The 17,684-nt window shown below is 28.6% G+C and overlaps 1 long non-coding RNA gene across 1 annotated transcript in view; it reads left to right on the top strand.

Moving 5' to 3' along the window:
- Positions 1-6,659, top strand: part of LOC147802171 (uncharacterized) — an 80,074-nt gene extending 73,415 nt beyond the window's left edge. Inside the window, exon 4 of the long non-coding RNA XR_015429996.1 lies at positions 4,168-6,659. This is a non-coding gene — a long non-coding RNA (uncharacterized LOC147802171). The remainder of the gene's footprint in view (positions 1-4,167) is intronic.
- The last annotated feature ends 11,025 nt before the right edge of the window (positions 6,660-17,684 follow it).

A 17,684-nucleotide genomic window follows, 5' to 3' on the forward strand; every position in this document is an offset into this window, starting at 1 on the left:
AAATACTACGAAACTGCAGTAGGATTTGTTATAGGTCGGTAGCAAATTTTAGTCTGTAACAAAATCGAGTTGGTGAATTTTCAATTAAAGTATTAAAGTTCCATCACATTAAGTACAATTTATTTCTCAATTTTAAAGTAAAAATGTGTAAAACAGTTTGATGCGTTAAAGCAAATTATTTGATTCTCTCCGTGTTTCATGATCTAAAATTAAAAGACATTTAATGAGTTACTCATGCACAGGAAATGTGGGTAAAAAAAAATCTTTTAAATCATTTTTCGACAAGGAAGCTATATAATCGTTGAGTTCATATTGGTTTTTACTTCCTTATTTAAGTCTTGGGAGTGAGGCTAAAGTGCTGGGCGTGTGCCGGTCGTCAACACACACTTAGGAACAAAATAAGAGTGAGTACTTTTCCTCATGTCATTATACTTAATGACATATCTGTTTTTTTAAAAAGGAAAGTACCATGACTGGGGATTATTAGTATCTTTCAAGAAACCGGAGTATAAACACTGTGGGATATTTATATTACAAATTGCAGAATCATGTAAGTTAGTATTAGTTATGGATCTTTACTTTGATAATTTCTTCGATTTGTGTTTGTAAGTATAACAAAATTTGGTCTAATTTCAGATTTATTTTGAACTTTTAAGTTTTAACGTTCGATAAATTTTTAATGTTAGTTTATTTCTATGATTTATGATAAAACTTAATTTTTTTTGTAAACTTTTATTCCGTTACAGCATTTTGAGACAATCCGTTGGAAACATTGGGTAAAATTTTATCTTTTAAAAAAAATGTTTTATGATTTTTTTTTGTATGTCTTTAAAAAACTTTTGTCTTTGGAAAAATATATTTGGTTTTACAATCGCTTGTCGGAAATCTTAATTACAATGAAAAATTTGAAAAAAGAAAAGAAATTTGATGCAAGTAACTTTTTTCAACAGTTTTATTGCAAATGAATATCTTATTATTTGGGTCCAATGGATTTTGTTTCAAAAACAAAATTTAAGAATATTCTGCAATATCTAAAAATTAAAATTTATCATTTTTTTTTGCCGTAGTTTAAAAAGATGTTAAATAATAATAATAAAATTCAAATTATTAAAACGTTGAGTTTTTTTATTACATTAAATAATTTACTTTCTTTTAAGTTGCATATTTCTTAAGTAAAAATCGCATTTTTCGCTATTTAATTCGCATCATTAGCCCTGTATATGAAATGTGATAAAAAAAAAAATGCGAACTAAATTTAAAAATGAAAGCAAAGTTTGTACTAAGTTAAATCGTTAAAAGCTAACTGTATACGATTTCATAAATAATTTATTGTAATTTAAAAATTACATTTAATTTTGTTTCGACACAGAGTTTAATAACTTGAAAAATGAAATACATAATACTAGATAAAAGCTTAAAAAGTTGAAATTATTTTCAAACTTGCTTTTTTTTTAAGTCTAAATTACTATTGCTTCATAGAACTAAGTTTATCTCAAAAGTTTAATGAATATTTTCTATTTTTATTTCAAAATAATATCTATTTTAAAAATACAAGCATATTCTATAGGTTGTATTTCGTAATTTCGAAATTAAATTATTTTACTGAATGAACTATAGGAATAAGCATTTGAAAAGGGTAAAATGACTACAATATCAATTATGATTAATTACTATTGCTAAATATTTAATAATATTTAAAATATCAGAATTTGTGCTACACTCTATGATAGAATTGTTATAGAAATGCTAAATTACTAATTGTTATTAAAATTGCTAAGTTAAATTAAATTTGCATTTCAGTAATTGCATTCTGCGTATAACCCATTAATCTTTAGCGATCTATAATTAGACTGATATGTGACATTTACGAAGAGATAATTGACGTTTTAAAAGACGCCATTAATGTGAAATGAATTAAACGTTTCACACAATCATATGAAGACGTTAAATTTAATAGCCAAGAAACTCTGTCGCGAGTCCTTTTTATATAAATATATACAAAAATTTACTTTATAGCAGCTACATTTTAGAAAATAATAATTATGAAGTACTGATAAACTATGTGTCTGATGTTTATCTAATGGTTTATTGGTTGTAATGGCTTTTTTGGTTTTTTGAATTTTCGATTGATTTCATTTGGACATTGTTTTTTTCCACAAAACAGCACATTTTAACACGATTATGATATTGCCCAGTCTTTGTATTACAATTTTTCCTTCAAATTAACTTTTACAACTTTTTTAAAACTTTATCTATTCGAGTTCAATTTTAATATTCTATGTTATACATTCAAATCTATTCGAGTCACGTAAAAATGTGTGCAGTTTCGTAACATTGTTTAGTAGCTGGCTCTTCCAACCAGCTACTAAATGTGCAATGATTTTTTATTTTAAAAAAGGTAGTTTGTGAATTAAGAAAGCAGCTGAAGGGGAAGGAGCATATCAGCAATGCTTTCGTATGACGAAATTTTCATTGTTGGAAAAAAAAAAGAAAGATAAGAATCCCCTGCAAAACTAATTAATAATAAGGATGAAGATTATTTTTTGTAAACAAAAAGTTTTTTGTTTGTTTGTTGGGAGAGTTTGTGATTTCGTTATTTTAGCTAAGAGGTGACCAAAATCAGTAAAAAATGTTCTATTTGTATGGCCTCTTTGTAAAAACATAATTTCTTTGTAATCCCCTTTAATTATTTTCACAGTTTCATAAAATTGTTGCAATCATTATGGATTTGATGAATTTTCTGAGAAGTAAATTTTAAGTAAATGTGTTATAAAATTCCAATAAGTTATTTGGAAATGTATTTTATTACACTCAAGCCATTATTACTGAAAAAAAAAAGTTTTATATAAAAATTTATACTAAAAAAAAAATAGTTTAACTTATAAATAATACTGCACTTTTGGTGACCAAAAAAGGAATAATGTTTCATAAAAAATATTTTTTTGGCTTTCTTGTTTCAATTTAAATAAGCTGAACATTTCAGTTTTTTTAAAAAAGAAAATCCTGAATAATGTTTCATCAGAACAACATAGTTTACATGTGGTCCTCTCATGGAAATGAATAAATTTGTGTTGAGGAATTTGTGTTTTATTTGTTACTACTCTGAATACAGAATATTTGAAAAATGTCCTACATTTTACTAAGTGTCAGAATGAACTTTTTTCTAATGATAAAGAATTTGTTTTACTTTCTAATATTTCTATATAATTTCTGATATAAAAATATCAGTCTTTATGTATCATTAAGAACGCATGTTCTTTTAAATCCTAAATCCTATTTACTTATGCTTTGTTTATTAATGGGAAATATGCTTACCTAACAAATGCGTATATAGAAAAAAAAATTCGAATATAAATGCTTATTTCTCTATAATCTGCTGTTTTGTCAAATTCTTTTATTTTTTTTGTTGTCTAATGTTAGGGATATTACTTAAAGAAAAAAAAAAAAACTTTATATTTTTTGTTTAAAAAAAGAAGAAAAAAGCGAATTAGTCATAAAAAATAGTATACATAGTTAGAAAAAAAAATTGTTCAAAATCTTTAAGTCGCTACAATCGACCGAAAGATGTAGTATTTAAGTATACCTCTGTATTTAAACTTTCTATTGTACTTTTATTTACTACATTTGAGGCATTTTTGCACTAATTCCTTAGTAGTAAATTAACTTCAATTTCGTTTATAGTACTGTTAGTTTACTTCAAAGAAAGTGGGGCAAAGCTTTCTAATTTTATTTGCAAATTATGTGAATTACTGTGAAATTTCCTTTTATTTTAACATAGTTACATCTGAAAGCATTGTTCTTAAAAGTTGTGAGTCAAAATTCATGTGTAAATTAGCACTTCTTGCATTGACTCGAACTTAGATGAAATTAGCTTTCGCAGAATTTAAATGTTTTTTCTTAAATTTTGAAGAAAATCGAATTAAAATTGATGCAGTTACAATTCTTGCCATTTTTAAGCATCTCGAAAAGGTAGTTTTATTTATAACTACAAATACAAGTACTTTGTTAACTTGAAATCACAGTTTTTTTTCTTTTTTTTAAGCTCCAATTAATTAATAATTAGACAATTGACCTGATTTCTTTACCAAATTTCTCTCTATGTATATATTACTTTCTGTTGGTGTTTCGCCCGTATTTGGAGATAACAATTTTAATTTTCTCTTCCAGATCAATCTGCATGTGTGTGGATGTTATCTCTCTAGCCGTTCGTAAACTACCCTGTAGATCCGGGCTTTTGTAGACTGCTTAGCATTCAGAAGCTCGTCTCTACAGGTATCTTGCGAACGATGCTGATTGCAGCAGCTGATACACTTTCTCTCTCTCTTCATGCAATGGACACAGCAACAGCTGATACACTCTCTCTCTTCATGCAATGGACACAGCAACCGCAGCAGATGGTTCCCTTTCTCTGAAGAACTTCCGGGAGCAGATGATTTCTTCAACTGCATTCTCTAGAAATATTTAAATCATTAATTTATTGTATTTATCATTAATTTATTCATATACTGAAAAAAAGTTTTTGACTCAGACTCATTTATAAGACAAAATTTTTATAAACATTTTCACTACTATGAAATGTTTATAAAAATTTTCTATAATTTGATTCAGTTATCAAAAATTTTCAGACGTATATCTCAGGCTCTGGAGTTCTCAGACTCTATTATCTCGGGCTCGAATTAAAATTTTTAGGCTCAGACCCCTAATAGTGAGCCTGAACTCATCTCTACCGTCCCACAAACATCTCAGGCTAAGATAATAATTATTCAACTTTTACTGTAAAGTGATATTTGTTTTGTTATAAAATTATAATTATTTTACGGTATTATAGAATAATAATTATTTTGTTGTATAATTATAATTATTTTTTTGTAAAATAAATTTTTTTTTAATTTGTTGTAAAAAAGCAATTATTTTATTTGTCCTCCAATTGAAAATTATTTTGTTATTGAAATATTTTTTAACTTGGATAAGAAATTAGTATTTTAAGCCAGTTTATATTTTTATTTTTTATTATCAAAAGATCCAAACTTTTAAATTGTTCTTTTTTCTAATTGCTTCAAAATTTTAAACAAAATAACTATTATAGTTGTTTTTTTTTAAATATTTATTTCACTGCAAGAAAAATATTCGTTGCAACATACCCTCTGTGAAAAATAAGTATATGTAACAAAACCTTATTTATAAAGTAAGTATAAATTCAACAAAGAAGCTCTTCAGTTCAAATTTCGTTTTAGAAGTACAATTTTAATTTCTAATTTGCAATTTAGAATCACAACTGACATTCAAATGAATATGTCCCGTTTTATTAAAGAGTATTATGCATATTGTATTTGCTACAAGAAGGCAATTTACATAATAATGACAAATACACATTTAAAATTGGTATGATTTGCTTAAATTTATTTCAAGTGAGCTTCTTTAATTTTAAAATCTCTTGTTTTTCTGCATAAATTTCTGACGAGAATGGAATTTGGAGAAAGAATGAAGTAAGAATTTGACTAAACTATGAGAAAACCTGACATTTTCTACGTTTTTTATTTTTTATTTAGGAATATTTTATGGAATAATGCTACACTTGTGTTAATTAGGTTTATCCAAAGTAAAGGTGAGTATTGTGCCCGATTTTAAGCTAATCTATTTCAATCTCGCTAAATTGGGATTTTTTTAAAAGTTAAACAAAGTTTTTCAAAGCTCTTTCGTCAAGAAAAATAAATAAATAAATAAGAAACACAGTTTAACTGCCTTGCAGTTGAAGCAAGGCTATAATTTTAAACTATATATACCATTTTGACTTGGAAGAATTATCTGGGCTTTTAGAACGAACAAATAACTTATATTTTACAAGTTATTAAGCTTTTAAAAATCACCAGTTTCGTGACATATTTCTACCTGGATGAAAGTAACCAAAATCAATGCCTTATTCTCAATTTTTACAAATTTATTATGAGCTTAGATGATGCAGCATTGGAGTAAGTTTTTAAATATTAAAAAATTAGACCACATACGCTCTTCATTTTCTCAAAATTATGACTTTCTTCATATTGACGATTTGCGCCATTTTCAAAACAAACATAGATGGTGTAGTCTAAAGATAGGCTATATTTAATTTAATAGTCAATAATAACTGTTGCTAACTCTCAGCAGTTATGAAAATAGCTTATCGCAGAAACGTAATGAAAAAAAAAAAAAAAATAGTCATAATTTCATGCGACTACAGAGTTTTCGAAAAACAGCCTTAATAACTTTTAAACTATTAAAGACTATTGTTTTTTTTTATTTTTCTTGGCGAAATTGCCTTCGAAAACCTTGTTGCATGGAATTTTAAGAGTACGTTTAGCAATGCCCTCTGGTGCCACCCAACTTCGACAAAATCGACACTCCATTTTGCCACTAGAAGTTCGACATCCCCATAAAATTTTATTATGTTTGTGTTTTTTATTACTGTTATATAGTATAGCAGTTTTTAGTTGTTTTGAATTTACAAATGGGTTTGTCCGACAAGGTAAGTGGATATGAGTCCAAATTATATTTTGTATGATTATTGAACTATTACTCATTACTATTACTCATGATTTATATTACAATTGCCTGTATCTAAATTTTGTTTACATAAAATGAATAAATTATACTCAATTTAATGTGTCTTGATTTATTTATTAAATTTGCTGCGTCACTACCTAACGTAAAATGTATTATCTAATAATTCTTATCATTAATATTCATGCAATTTTATGGGGAGGGGTGATGTTTATATAAATGATATTCAGTTTGACCTGATACTGTTATTAGCGAATTGATATTCCTGCTTTTTTGTGCTAAAAAGATCACATTTTCTAAGAAAATCACAGGCAGAGTTTTAAAAAGTAGATTTGTAGAGTCGAAGGTTTTGGATTTTTGATCTAATATCTTTGTATTTTAATAAATAATTCTAGTAGACATCGCAAAATTTGATAGTTCCAATTATTTAGGAACTGTCTACTGATTATATACATGTTTCAGGAATTTAGTCTTACCCACAGGTTTATCGTTTAACCTCTTTGGGAATTCATAGCTATAGCTCGTTCACCAAGAGTTGGCACCTGGCTCCGCCTACATCACGTGGTATGCGACGATACTATTTCGCTATTTTTGGGAGAAGGTTATGAGCAATCCTGAACAATGTTACTATTTGGCGATCGTTTGGCAAAAATATTTATTTCGCAAACTTTATGTGCATTTTTTTAACAATAAATATTTCATAAATTTGATGATATTTTGCACCATTTTTTATGATATTTCTTTCTTTTGAGTGAATAGTTTGTCCTTTATGAGACATTTCGCTGGGAGAACAGCAGTTTTTAAATTTAAACTATATTTAATTAGCTAGTGTAACAAAAGGTATAATAGCAGATGATAAAGCAAAGTAAGTGACTGAAAAAGAATCCACTTTTTGTGTTTGGCGCAAATTAAGGGTTGTCTCAATTTCAACAACGGAGATGTTTCTTTTCTAACTCCCGCGCTGAAATGAACTCTGCGTCCCAGGAGGCGGAGCCAAGTCTCAACTTCTGGTGAACGAACTATACATGGTTCAGGAATTTAGTCTTACCCACAGGTTTATTGTTTAACCTCTTTGGGAATTCATAGCTACCAACTCTACTAGATTTTCCAGTAGACTACTAGATTTTGCCAGTTTCTTCTGGTCTACTGGTTTAATTAACTGGTTAAATTCCCCTGGTTTTAATACATTTTAGAAAATTCCCTAAAATTGAGTAAGTTTTCCAAAAAAAATCCCTATTGAAATAGAATTTTTGTACAGACTATTGCTTGCTTGAATATTTAAGTAAGTGTTATACGTAATGAAGTGAGCCTCATTTGTAAAATTCAGTTAACTATCTTTGATGAATTAAATGCCTATTACTATTCAAAATAACGAGTAAACATAATACATTGATACGCAATGAACATTTCAAGTTCATTTAATGTTTATTATAACTGGAAAATTTTACAGTTCTTCTATTTTGATGACTATAAAAATCTTTAAAATTCCCAATGGGTAAAATATTTAGTACATTATGCAACAATTATCAGGAAATTTATATTGTTTTGTAAAATCTCCTGGATTTTTTCCTATCCATGTTGACAGCTATGGGAATTAAATCATTCTATGAAAAGGAAACTCGATTAACAATTTTATGATATCAAATTTTTACAATGGGGATATCAAGGGTGATATGCTTGTATGGTGGAGTTTTTTAGTTCCACTCTTTTATGGGATTTTTGCACTTAACAAACTGGATGATGTAGTTATTATTCGACAGCGCAATTCTTTTTGAAAAAGGTGGAGAATAAATGCATCGCCTTATTGATTTAGGAGAAATAACAATTGATTTTTTTAGAATTTCAATGAATTTTTCCTTAAAACTTTAAAGCAATAAAGTTATCCTATTTGTGGTTTTAAGTAAATAGTTTAACACTACATGATTGTTAGTTTTTAGATTTATTAAATTGGATTTTATCACACTACGACTTGTTACAGTACAGTACGGACTTGAATGATCCTAAGAAATTCTTTTAACGTTAATTGCACAATAACAAAACATCAAAAACTTATAATCTCGTACTATTTAAAAACCTTACAAAAACTGTTAGTTGCAGAGTTGTTTTAGTATACTTTAGTCAGAAAAGTGAATAGACAATCTAAAATGGGGTAAAGTAGCTCCTGCTTTTTAATTACTTTGTGGCGTACTTACCACCACGATTATTAAAAATCAATTCACTAGTATATAAGACATACTAACTCGATTTAATCTTGAGGTGCATTTTAATACCTGCGGAAGTGCTATAAACACGCCTACTTCAATGGATGGTACACATTGAAAAGTTGACTTGTTATTTGTGTTTGCGTCTTCGTCTTCCTCTCGCTGTTGCTTCTCAGTCTCATTTACACACAACGGGATCCTGCACACACTCAACTGCTAATCTCAACACGGGAGAAATCACACGCTATAAAAGCTCAAAACTCGGTGAGCTTAATACAGCTCTCACCATAAGCGCTCAAAATCCGGTGAACTTAACACAGCTCTCCCGGACTTTTGCAAATATGGCAACTAGTGGTATCTGATCATCGAATTCTATCCCTGATAAAATTCTGGTGGGGAAGTATTGACGCGTAACTACCACTACAATTATTAAGCATTTTCTATGTATATAAGACATGCTAACTCGTTTCAATCTTAAGTTACCTTTTGATAGATGAATGTTGACATTGTCGATTTCCACTCCCCCCACAACCACTCTGTACCAGCGGTACCAATTTTTTTAGTCCCAATTTTTTTAGGCTATGGAGCACCAAATAATTAACCTTCTTTCGGCGGGACTCCGACTTTATAAATTTTTTTTTTTATTAAAATTATTGTGAGCGTTATAATCTATAGAAGACTATTTTTAAAATATTAATTAGAATAATGAAGATTTTACAACGTATCATTAATAATTTTAAATTACGTCTTATGTCTGACTGTTAAATTTGTAGTACTTTAGCTACATCTAGTCCAGTTATAAATTTGCTTCATATACATAAGCTGAAAATGACTAAAATAAGCCGAATTATGGTTCAATTTGAGATTAAAACTATAAACCTTGAAAAGGAAACATATGACAGAATTTAGTTATTTTTATGATTTAAAAAGCGCGATTGAAAATATTGCAATATTTCATAAATGCTTGTTCTTTTCATAATTTATTCAATATATTTCTATTAGAAATATTATATTTTCTGTCAAAAAATGCTATTTCTATTTTAATGAAATAATTTCATAAAGGCGACGGAAAAATTAAATAAATTTTGAATTATAAGTCTTATTTAAATATATATCTGATGTTTCAAAACTCATCACTGGTTATAAAAAATACTAAGTAACGGAATCCCTTTCAGTCTTCAACGGAAATACCATTTTATATGGTATTATATATTGTAAATATATGTTGTATATGGTATCGTATATTATAAATGGTACTTCTGCGAAATACCATTTGATTCTAAATTCTGTTTATGCCAGATTCATAACTGGCATTTAGTATTAGTAATTTGTCTAGCTTCTTTAATAAAGGAAAGTAACTTGGCATAAAAGGATGACAATAACTAAGTCATTTCTAAGTCACAGTGTGTTGCAGTAGTTTAAATGTGCTCTCACATTTTCAAGAGGATGCTGTACCATGTGAGAAATTTCTTATGGTAAATTCTGTCTCACATTTGCCGTTAAAAAGTTGAGAGAAAATTAAGTTCTGGTAAACCATGAAGTTATAAATGTTGACAAAAGGTTTTTAAAAAATCAAAATGCAAAAAAATTCACTTCTTCACTGTGCAATCTTGAGTTATCATGTCATAGGTAATTTGTTTGCATTTCAATATTTTGGCGAAAAAAATCTGCATTATAAACTTTACGGTTTACCCTTTTTCTACACTTTAACACTAGATCGCCCAAGGAAATCATTTTGACTGCCTTTTAATTTTAATTAGAAAAACAATGATGTACATAATGACACAATTTCTTAGAATTTTGTGACTTTTTGTTCAATATATAAATTTTTTTATTGTTAATATTTACTAATAACTTGTTATGCAACTGTAAATAACATAAGAAATATTAAAAATTAATTTTAAGAAAATTTCTTTACACATTAGTTATTTTTTTACAATCCAGTCATTTTGACTGCTTTTAGGCAAGATAGGTATATACTAAGTTTCAGTCTTTCCAATGTTAAATGTAGTAGGGGAAAAAGAATTTGCCATGAAGTGTTTCTCCTGTGGCAAAGCGTACTTTTTAATAATAATACTTGCATTAATATGTAGTAACATTACACGAAATAGTAATACGAATTAAAAGAAGCAGTTTTAATACTCAGCACTATATTTTTAGATTATAATTTGTTACAATTTCATTATACTTGCTTTTATGTAAGTACTAATAGATTACAAAAGTATGCATCCGAATGATATACAATTGCTAATGGAAATAAACATTCAAATTTTAATAAAAAATACTATGTATATATTTTTGAAATGATTTCTAAAATTTTTTGGGTGAAATTTACATACATTTTTCAAACAAGCCCCTTCCCATACACATGAGTAAATAATATAGATATATTCAATAAATAATTCATCCTTTCAATGTTAGTATTTATATTATTGCAGAAACTGATTTACTTCGAAATAATATAAATATTTGGAAATGCAGTAAAAGGAAATGCTTGCAGATTTGAGACTATTAAGATTTATGCCAGCGCAGTTTTTATTATTCCACTAGTGAAACAATTTTTGTAGTACAAGCAGATACTGAGTCACAAAAGTTAGAATGCATAGGCAATGTTGATGTATTAGCATTCTCTATCATTTCATGCGAACATTTCACGCTTCAAAATTGCTTTTGATACTTTTAAAATACGAGTTGAAGTTTTTTTTAGAAACTATGTTATGTGTTTCAAAGCAAACTTTGTTCAGACTAGTTTGCATTAGAAATCGAGTGTTACGTACTTTTTCTTTTTTAATATGTAGAAGAATTGATAACAACAATTCTTAAAATATTGTTTTTTTTTTCCTATGAATTTCCTATGAAAAATTCTTAAAATATTGTTTTCTTTTTTTCCCTTTCCTTTTTTCTAGGCACCCCTACAGGGTGCCTAGCGAAGGACTGACTGATTTCAAAATTAAAACTCTCAGAAACAAATGACGACAGAGGAACAAAACTAACGGTAGGTTCATTAGGGAAACTATAAAATTTTCAAGCAGCCATTTTCGAATTTAGTTCTAAACATTTCCAAAAGATGGTGCTGCAAGCCATCAATGAGCAGAGTGATAGTGTTTAAGAGTTAAAATGTGAAAAGGGGTTGTCATTCCGAATTCAGAGGTTTAAACCATGTTTTCGATTACGCTGCGTATGTTTGTGTTACTAGAATATCATAGATTAGATTATAGTCCTACGGCATTTGTATTCTTTTTCTAGAACTCAACTCTGTAAAGCGTCATCTTTTGGCAACTTTTGTAACTAAATTCCAAAATTTTTGCATAAAAACTTCGCAGAATTAGCAATAAGCATACAGTTTGTTTCTTGCCTTCATCGCCATTTTTTTTTCTGAGATTTTTAATATTCAAATCAGTTAGTCCTCCTTTGAAGACCCTGTAAGTTATTTGAATATGATTGTTTTCATGCAAAACTGAAAGCAAATTTCGAATAGTATCAGGGTGACCAAACTTGTAAGGTAACCCCACTCGTAAAGGTGCCCACGCTTACTACTTAGATGAAGACCAGATAAACATTTTTTTATAATTATCTATTGATTCAGAATTTTTTTGTTGTTGCAAAAATCAAGAATTTTGAAAAAAATTTACATTAAAATTAATTATATTATTTCTGAAAACTTTGTCAGTGGTTAATAATTTTGAAATCATAGTAATACCATGCTGGTGCATGCGAACTTATGTGGCTTCACTGTAGTTCATATGGATTCTATAAGCATTTGAATTTGAGATTATTAAAACTACTAAACATAAGGATTGTTTGATATTTTCAGAAAAAAATATCTCTCTCAAAATGTCAGATTCAAAGAAAATGTCCATGTCGAAAGTCAAAATGCTGCCAATACTCCTTATTGATTTTCATAACAAATACTGTTCTGCAATATTGCGAAGAATAATCTTTTAATTTTCGCATTTATGTTTGTTTATTATATTGCGTTTAATAATCTAACTTTGCCTTAAGCCTGTGTTTAAACATTTGATTTGATGAAATTCCTTATTTTTTATTTCTACAATTTTATGCTAATAGCAGCAATCGATTTGCCAGTTACAACTGAGAGTTTAAAGAGAAATGTCATTTTATTGAAAAAATGCCAATGTTTCAAAATGAGCTATTTATAAGTGATTTCATATAAATTTAGGAATATTAATTTGTCGGTGGATTGTGGTAGTCCGCTTATGTTACCGCGATCATGCTGATCATTCGGATAATCTGGCATAACGAATAAAAAATATTTATGCACTACGGGAAGCGTAATTAACTTTTTTTTAATTAGTTCTATTAGCTGGCAAATATCACTGATGTGATCTTTAAAATATTATACAAATGTTCAAATATTATGCAAAGTTGAAAAGTTGAAAAATAAGTTACGATTCCCTGTATGAATATTACCTTTCTAGGGTAAACTAACCAGTGAAGGAACACTTAAGCCTCGCTTGCCTTTTAAAAAATCATATTAATTTCAAAATTCGTAATTTTAGTTAAATGGCAGTGTCAACATATTTGTTACTAATTGCAAATTATGTAAAAAAAATTGTAGAGAACTTACATAATATTGTTTTAAAGTTTTGGAGGTTCAAATAACAAGTAGTAAGAAGACCAAGTGAAGGAACAGCTCTTACCAGTGAATGAACACCCAGTAAAGGAACACTTAATTTTGGTCATTTTTTAATGATCTTTATGAATTTATAAGCCATACAAATATTTAAAAACAAGCCTATTCTTGAAATTATAACATATAAATGTTAGGAAAATGTTAACTTTTTTTTGTAATCATGAATTATCAATTAAAGTGTCAACATATTAACACATACTGTTCATTCACTGGGAAATCTATGTTCAGTAAAGGAACATGCCTGTTCCCTCACTGGTTAGAAGTTGTTTTTCGCATTTTTAACATACTTTTGACGCGGAACATCACTAAAAGCACAAGAAAATTAAAGTTTATCTTTTATTTTCCTTAACTTAGAAAAAAAACCCAGTAAAGGAACACTTGTTCCTTTACTGGTTTTTCATCGTTTGGAGATACTGTGAATAAACACCCTCTTATCTCAATACTTTATTATGCTATGATGCTTAAAAAAAATAAAACATAACTGCAATAACTATATTTTGAATTCTCTTTTTCACAGTGAGAAAAATAAAAGTATTACATGCAATTAATTCCACTTCAAACGTATAAATACAAACACTCACCTTATAATTTTTTCAAAGAAACAAGGTGTTGCAGAGATAATAACAAATTCAAAATTTTTTCCAGAGATGTCTATTTGACCAGTTAATCCAAAACATTGCTAGATGACTTCCTATTGTTTGGCAGTAAGCTATTGTTACCAATCAATCTGAAAAACTTTCAAATTCTTATTTTTAATCAATATATATGAAATGCTCCTTCACTAGTTGGTTTACACTAACATTTTAAAGAATGATCTTCGTATGAAATATTTATGCCCAAAATATATTTGTTTTATGGTGCAAATTTTCGAAGTTAATTTTTAAAATGCTTCTCGTAATGAAGAAAAGTTAGTTACGGTTCCTTCTATGTAGCTTGTACTTTCTTGCCTTATGAATTCATATAAGCTTATACATTTTTTTTATGACCATCGTTGAACTGCCGACCCAATTTTAGGTTTACGTCTAATAATGTTCGACGCTGTAGCCCTATAATTTTGAACCCAATCCAGAAGACAAGGAAACTCCTGGATTAAGTGTTAATTTTCCTTCGTGGAGCACTTTTTGAGGGAACTAACCAACATTTGCGTTACATGGAGAGGAAAACCTCCCGCAATTAACCTTATTGCACGGGAACTTAAGCCCATGATCTATAAAATATTTGCAAAATATTTGTCAAATGCTTATAAAATATTTGTCAAATGTTTATAAAATATTTGTAAAATGTTTATAAAATATTTGTCAAATATTTTTAAAATATTTGACAAATATCCCCCACTGAGGATATTTTACATCAGCACTGTGATTGTTGAGAGCCTGGTGCGGAATTCGTATCGACCAGCCATTGCTGGGATTCGAATCCGGTTCCCTTCATTAGAAGGCTAACGCTTTATCCCCTGTTCCATCACGGCGATTTAACACAATTTACGATGTTCAGGGTATGATGCCCAGCAGGTGAAGAGGTTAAAATTAAGAGGCCTGTTCTCATGCCATTTCGGATTTCAGGTAAAATTTTTAGTTTGCGTTTTCTCTTTGTTATTTTGTACCTAACGAACTTTTAGTACAAGAGCGTCATTTGACAGTACTATACCTTTCAGAAAAGATTGAGAATAAAATTTTTTTTATATTACCAGAAAAAGTGCTTGATTATTTTCAGAACTTCTACAAATTTTTTTCTCAAAAATATAAAGCGATATAGTTATGCGATTTGCGGTTTTGAGAAAGTCATTTAAAACTGCATGTTTGACCATTTTTAAATTTTCATTAAAATTAAAATTCTTATTTATTAAAAAAATTCAAAACAGACAAAAAAATTTAAGTAAAATCCTAAACTAGTTATTTGCAGAATTGTATTGAATAAGAAAATTCTATAAGAAAAAAAATTAAATGTCTAAAATACCTGACGCCTTATACCTCAAATTACGATTAGATTCCTTGCATTTTGCATGCATCGGAAGATACTACTAAATAGAGTAAGTGTTCATTATCAGTTTATTTGTGAAATTAAATAAAAGGGATTAAAGCATATTTAGAATTTTTCCTCCTCGCCTGCAACTTTTTTACAGTTGAATTTAATCAAGAAGAAAGGGACCTCTTACGAACAATGTTGTAATGATGATTTGTAACTGGCTCTTTGAGGAGGATTGATTATTTATTAGGTTCGGGGAACAATATGCAACAAAGGTAGAGAACACTTTGTTAGATGAAATTTTTTATTTTTTTTAAAAACAGATTCTATACAGGTTTTGATAAAAAGACCTTGTATTTTCTGGGTTCGATTTTGAATGTGTTGCTTTCTTTAGATTTTTTAAGCGCAAATAATTGATAAAATGACTTTCTATTTTTACAGTGGCTAAGCAGTACTATATTTTAAGCAGTATAGCTAAGCAGTATCTGTTTTAACAGTGGCTAAGCAGTAGAGAGAGAATCCATAATTTGGCAATTCATCAAAAATAAAGTCAATCAAGATTCCCTCATTGAAAATTATTTGGCAGAAAAAAACTTGAAGAACGTCACCAATTATGGGAAATCTGTAACGGTATTGAATGTGCACTGAGAAAAAGTAGGGTCAAAACTACCAGAATACGGTAACAGTTACCATGTTCCTAGCATGTTTCTACTTTAATTGGGTATTTTTGAAATAGTAAACATCAATTATTAATAATATGTAATTTGTGTTTCAGCGCAAAAGAAAGATACACATTGTGAAAAAGTGGTAAAATAGTAAATTTTACCGTATTTCTGGCTTTATGGAAACAGCAAAAAGCTCAGTAATTTTTATTAAAGTTCTTTTACTATGATTTTAATAAAATAACAGAAAAAAACTGTTAAATAATCTATGGTAAAATTTGTCAGATGAGATAAAATTTGGTAATTTTGTTATGATACCTTAGAACTTGGCCATAAAATCAATTCCAATCCAATTATTCAGTTAAAAGAAGTATCCAATCATTCAATTAAATTGAATTTCCAGTTTTGTATTTTTTACTGAATGTGTTATAACAAGAACTATAAGCGAATATAACGATAAATTCTTATCATATCAACGGAAGAATTATGAAATGAATGGATTAAACACCGCATATTTTGGTTTTTATTTACAAAATTATGTTTTTTTTTCTTTTTCTTTTTAAAGCAGAAATATCATTATTATACAGTATGGTAATTCTACTAAAATTTTTTTCTCCGCGTTAATACTTTTGTATCAGGAAATTTCAGAAGGAATTTTTTTTTAATGGCGGGCATTTGGGATGCATTGTCCCATTGGCCAGGAGTGCCATATCTGCACCGACCACAGTGCAGATATAATATACCCTCAGTGGTAGACGGATAATGGGTTTGAGTCCCCTTACCGTCAGGCTAACCGTGGGAGGTTTTCGTGGTTTTCTTCTCCATGTAACGTAAATGCGAGTTGGTTCAATCAAAAAGTCCTCCACAAAGGCAAATTTCTTCCAATACTTGATCCAGGAGCTCTCTTGTCTTCTTGGGTTCAAAATCACAAGGCTACGGAGTAGAGGATTGATAGTTATTAACTCGTAATTCGGTCGGTGGTTCAACGCCGGTTATAAAATACAACTGGTGACTTGGAAATCGCTTATTTTGAAGGACTATTCGAAAACATTTTCTAAATTTCATCGTTTGTTTAATTATTTTTTCCTTAGATTTTTCAAAAATGCTTTAAAGACTTATATTGACTAATCTATATATATATTTCTCTTACACGGCGATAAAAAAAGGCCTCATTACAACTCCCCGAATGGCAACACTAGAAAATTGACCAATCATTGCCGCTAAAAATGTCACATGCCAAATCTAGCTCAGATGGCTCAACATATAGCGCTTTTAAAAACGGAAACTGAAATAACCAGAGAGAGCATAAGCTAGGCAGAAAAGAGTAGTCGAATTTATTTGTTTTACTAGAATTTATTTGTTTATGCTGGTTTTTCCACTGCAATTCACTTATTTCAATTTTTAATAGGCTTAATTATAGCCAAAATTTTAACCTTTTTAAAGAGATATCAGTTTTAGAAATTTTATCTTAAGATTTTATACTATAGCACATTTCTAATAGGTTTAACGAATTACACGTCATTTATTTGAATTCAAATTTATTTTAATGACGTAGTATTTACTGAAAAGATGTAATTTTTTTTTAAAAAAAAAGTTGTTATATGGATTTGAATAATTGTTCTGAATTCTTAGAATTTTGTACATTTGTAATGTACCTAAGTTAGT

Source organism: Parasteatoda tepidariorum, chromosome 10, assembly GCF_982258835.1.
Source record: "Parasteatoda tepidariorum strain Cologne lab strain chromosome 10, Ptep-v5.0, whole genome shotgun sequence".
Classification (NCBI taxonomy): domain Eukaryota; kingdom Metazoa; phylum Arthropoda; class Arachnida; order Araneae; family Theridiidae; genus Parasteatoda; species Parasteatoda tepidariorum.